Raw genomic sequence first — 6,000 nt, 5'->3', positions numbered from 1 at the left:
GAGAACATAAACTTCTCTTTGTTAATAACTGGAACTGTTTCTGGGAGCGTCCTAGGTTCTTCCGCCCTGATGGCCTGCACCCCAGCAGAGTTGGAGCAGCAGTGCTATCAGATAACATCTCTAGGATACTTCACACCATCTGACTGGTAAGACATCAAGAAATCTTCAACTATAAGAACACACATACTACAGACCAAATAGTTACAAGTTCACACACAGCCCAGTTTATAGAAACCGTATCTATTCCTCGAGTAGTAAAACCAAGAATTACATACACAAGATCCAGAAATAATCTTATTGCAGTTAAAACTGAAAAATGCCAGATAAACAAACACAACAAAGTTCTAAAGTTCGGTCTTTTAAACATTAGATCACTTGCACCCAAAGCACTGATTGTAAATGAGATGATCACAGATAATAATCTCGATGCACTCTGTCTCACTGAGACCTGGATTAAACCAGGTGATTATATGGGTCTAAACGAGTCTACACCGTCAGGATATGTTTATAAGCATGAGCCCCGTCAGACTGGTCGTGGGGGGGGTGTAGGAACCATTTATAGTGCTTCTCTTAATGTTAGTCAGAGATTAGGATTCAGCTTTAAATCATTTGAAGTGCTCGTTCTTAAAATTGCACTTTCAGACATGCATAGAAAACTCGCTCTGGTCACCGTGTACAGACCCCCAGGACCCTACGCTGATTTTCTTCATGAGTTTGCTTGTTTTCTCTCAGACCTCTTGATCAGTTTTGATAAAGTGCTGCTTGTAGGAGATTTTAATATTCATGTAGATGATGCAAACGATGCCCTAGGATTATCATTTGTCGATTTACTAAACTCTTTTGGAGTTAAACAAAACGTCACCAGACCAACCCACCGTTTTAACCACACACTAGACTTAATAATATCCTACGGAGCAGACGTCACTGATATAGATATTTTACCCCAGAGTGATGACATCACAGACCATTATCTCCTACTGTACACACTACCGGTAGAGCAGATTAACCGTGTTTCACCACGGTATCGACTTGGTAGGACTATTATTCCAACCACTAAGGACAGATTCATAAATAACCTGCCTGATTTATCTCAGTTTCACATTAAACCCATAACTGCTGATCATCTTGATGAGATGGCAAACAACATAGACCTTATCCTCACTAGCACTTTAGACACTGTTGCCCCCATCCGGTTAAAAAAGGTTCGAGAACAAGCACCTGCACCTTGGTATAATAGTCATACGCATGCCCTAAAGAGAACAACACGTAATCTGGAGAGAAAATGGAGGAAAACTAAATTGGAGGTATTTAGAATTGCGTATAAAGACAGTATGCTTAGCTACAGACAGGCGCTAAAAGCTGCTAGAGCTAAACACCTGAGCAAACTCATAGAAAATAACAAAAACAATCCCAGGTTCCTTTTCAGTACAGTCGCTAAATTAACAACAAATCAGGGATCTGAAAAATGTGTTCCATCACAGTTTAGTAGTGAAGACTTTATGAATTTCTTCACTGAAAAAATAGATAACATTAGAAAAACAATTGTGGCAGTTCAACCTCTGACAGCATCTCCCGACACAATCGTACTTACAACCCCACAACTACACTGTTTTACATGTATAGGACAGGAAGAGCTGTATGATGCTATTATGAAAGCTAAATCAACAACATGTCAGTTAGATCCAATTCCCACTAAACTACTGAAGGAAGTGTTATATACAGCTGGTGAGCCTCTTCTCAATATTATTAACTCCTCACTATCGTTAGGTCATGTCCCTAAATCCCTCAAGTTAGCAGTTATTAAGCCCCTCATTAAAAAACCTAATCTGGATCCAAACACGCTATCGAATTACAGACCAATTTCAAATCTCCCATTTATGTCTAAGATTTTAGAAAAGATTGTCGCTGCCCAGTTATGTAACCACTTGCAGGAGAACAATATCTTTGAAGAGTTTCAGTCAGGTTTTAGGCCCCATCATAGCACAGAAACTGCTCTAGTTAAAATCACTAACGACCTGTTTTTAGCTTCAGACCAAGGCTACATCTCCTTATTAGTTTTACTAGATCTTAGTGCTGCGTTCGACACTATAGATCATGATCTTCTCCTCGATCGCTTACAGAATTACATCGGTATTCAGGGACAGGCATTAAGCTGGTTTAAATCCTACCTGTCCAATCGTTACCATTTCGTAGATTTAAATGGAGAGCTATCCAGGATAATGCTAGTAAATAATGGCGTGCCACAAGGGTCAGTTCTAGGACCCCTGCTTTTTACAATATACATGCTTTCATTAGGAAATATTATTAGAAGGCATGGAATTAGCTTCCATTTGTTTGCTGATGATACCCAGCTATATATTTCATCCAAACCAGGCGATACAGCTCAATTAGCTCGCATAACTGAGTGTGTTGAAGAAATAAGAGATTGGATGACCCATAACTTTCTGCTATTAAATTCTGATAAAACGGAGATTTTGCTCATCGGCCCAAAAAATAGTACACAGAAGCTCCAGCATCTCAGCCTGCATTTAGACGGTTGTTCTGTAACTACTAGTTCAACGGTAAAAGACCTGGGAGTTATTTTAGACAGCAACTTATCTTTTAAAAATCACATCAATCAAGTTACAAAAACAGCCTTCTTTCACCTTAGAAATATTTCTAAGCTAAGAAATATCTTATCTATATCTGATGCAGAGAAGCTCGTCCATGCGTTTATGACCTCTAGAATAGACTACTGTAATGCATTACTAGGTGGATGTCCTGCATCATTAATAAACAAGCTTCAGTTAGTTCAGAATGCGGCAGCAAGAGTTCTTACTAGGTCAAGAAAACACGATCATATAACCCCAATCTTATCGTCCCTACATTGGCTTCCTATTAAGTTTCGAATAGACTACAAACTACTGCTACTCACTTATAAAGCACTAAATGGTTTGGCTCCCATGTATCTATCCAGTCTTTTAACACGCTACAATCCGTCACGCTCCCTGAGATCTCAAAACTCTGGGCTTCTAGTAGTTCCTAGAATAGCAAAGTCCACTAAAGGCGGTAGAGCATTTTCACATTTAGCTCCTAAACTCTGGAATAGTCTTCCTGACAGTGTTCGGGGTTCAGATACACTCTCCCTGTTTAAGTGTAGATTAAAAACATATCTTTTTAGCAAAGCCTACACATAACACACATCACACACATCACATCACAACCTTGTGCTCCAGAATATATGATTACATGCACATTATCAACTTGTGCTGTTAATATCATGAACAGCAGCTACGCTAATTCCTCTCCACTGCTTCTCTTTCTCTCCCCATCCCGAGGCATCCTGAGGTTTGGCCAGCTCCAGTCACGTCCCACCTCGTGAAGATTATGGACCTATGGATGATCATGGAGAAGTAGATGCCGAGTGTTTAAAGGCCCTGGCATGGAGAAGCTGATGCTGGATCTATGATGATCACAAATTGTTCTGTATTGTTGAAAGATTTATGACCAACCTCTTGATGTCACCCATATGAGGATGGGTTCCCCTTTGAGTCTGGTTCCTCTCAAGGTTTCTTCCTCATATCATCTAAGGGAGTTTTTCCTTGCCACTGTCGCCACGGCTTGCTCATCAGGGACAAACGCACACCATTCACCTTCACTGTTGTTTTCTGTAAAGCTGCTTTGAGACAATGTCTGTTGTGAAAAGCGCTATACAAATAAACTTGACTTGACTTGAATTTCTTGTGTCCGGTGCAGGCTCTCCATACATATGTCAGGAGAACAGTGGGCTTCAGGTAGGATGACCAGTTGTGTGTCTTGTGCTGCTCCTCACAGGGAAAGCTGTTGTCAAGACAGTCTAATAATGCTCAGTAATAATAATAACAGTCTAAACTAATGCCTCTACTCATACTTATCCTCCAACTGCCCCTTCTCCTTCTGGTTCCGCAAATTCTCTCACCTATCTCACCTTTCTTTGCATATCCCAGCTTGGCTGGGGTCAGAGCGAAGGGTCAGCCATAATACAGCACCCCTGTAGTACTGAAGGTTAGAGGCCTTGCTCAAGGGCCTAAGAGTGGCAGTTTGGTGATAGCAGGGCTTAAACCCCCAACCTTCTGATCAGTAACCCAGAGCCTTACCTCCTGTTAAATCTTGTTGAATTTAACCTTGTTTACGTTAATGCTTGTTAATGACAACAATTCCCTATCCTTCCTCTCAATTATCCAATTATTTGGGGTTTGAGTGAAGACATTAGAGTCTGACTACAACCCTGCTAGCCCTGATTATTGTCCTACCAGCCCCACAGACTACAGTCCTATTAATCCTGTATAATGGCATCTTACCATTATGTTCTAGTCAAACAATCGTTTTATATGGTGTATGTACACCAGCCAGGCATAACATTGACATTATAATAGTATAACCAGTGAGTGAACATTCCAGTGTGGTCCGATCCAACAGATGAGTTACTGTAGCTCAAATTGCTGAAATTATTGCTGTTTATGCTCGATGGGTTAGGACTATTTTTGCAGCAAAATGGGAACTCAATATGAAGAAGGTGGCCATAAATCTATTCCTGGTCAGTGAATGCATGTATATTTTATGTGGTGTTCTGTTTTCCTACAATTTTACCACATTCCTTCATTTACCCTTCTACCATACATCATCCATAACTTGTACACAGTCTTGTGTACCCCTGTCCTATTCCTCTAACACAATGTGTTCTAGTGTAGCTGTGTACCACTACGTAGATTTATAGGGGTAAGTTCTAGGAGGTTTCTAAACAAATATATGAGGTCTATTCAATAGACATTTATTGGCAAACATACTAACAATTTATTATAATTTGTGCCTTTTGTGTCAAGCTATGATTTTACCTTAATGTTTCCTTGTTAGCATCTTAAATGTTGCATCAGTCTGTAACGTCTATATCAGGGGTCACCAACCTTTTTGACACCGAGAGCTACTTCTTGAGTACCGACTAATGTGAAGGGCTACCAGTTTGATACACAATTCTGTAATAATACATTTGCTCAATTTACCTTTAAATATATGTTATTATTAATAATTAATGATATTCATCTATATCAGTGGTGTCAAACTCGATTGCACAGTCGGCCAAAACATAAAGCACACTTTAGGTCGCGGGCCGAACAGGATAAACACACTAAAACTAAATGTTTTTTTTAAACATAAATATGAATAAAAAAAAGACAGGAATATTAAATTTAAATATTTTGCTCTCCATAAAAATATTAGAAAGTTAGAAATATGAACATGAACAAATCAATATAAATTGTGCTTTTAAGTAAACGTTAAAATAAATCAAAACAATCAGATTTCTTTGCTCTTATGCCATTTTATTAAAAATAATCTTAAACTTTAAATACCTTAAAATACTTTGCTCTCCATAAAAATATCTCCAGTCAAACACAAGACGTCTCACACCTTCATCATGCAGCTCTTCAGAAACTCTCCCTCAGTAAATAACCGGCTGATGTGACTGATTTCTGACTCCGTTTTCACACCAGCTTCACTTTGTGATTTTGCTCTGGTGAAAAACGTCTGCTGAAATGTCAGATTCTTCTTTAACTCTTCTACTTTCTGTATCTTCTGCTCTGCATTAAGGTTTTTCAGCTTCTCTTGATGTTTTGTCTCGTAGTTCAGTCTTTTATTCAATTCCCTAATTACAGCCGCATTCGCTTCACTAATAAGACATACGTGTTTACCGGAAGTGTCAGTAAACATCTACTCAGAATCCAATCGGTATTGAAAGGCTCTGTTTTCAGAATCCACCTTTCTCTTCACCATTGTGTCGGGCTTCACAATAACTGTACAATAGAGTTAAATACATCAACAGATGCTCGACTTGATTGACGCTGAAATGTTCCCAGGTAGCCTAGCGTTCGGTAAAGCAGCTGAAGCGCTGCATTATGGGATCTGTAGTTTGTGTTCATCAGCGCTTCATATCTCCGGGACATTAATAACAATAATAATAGATCTATATAAAATCATCTCGCAGGC

This window comes from Silurus aristotelis (assembly GCF_946808225.1).
Source record: "Silurus aristotelis genome assembly, chromosome: 7".
NCBI classification, from domain to species: domain Eukaryota; kingdom Metazoa; phylum Chordata; class Actinopteri; order Siluriformes; family Siluridae; genus Silurus; species Silurus aristotelis.
This window is presented reverse-complemented; position numbering follows the sequence as displayed.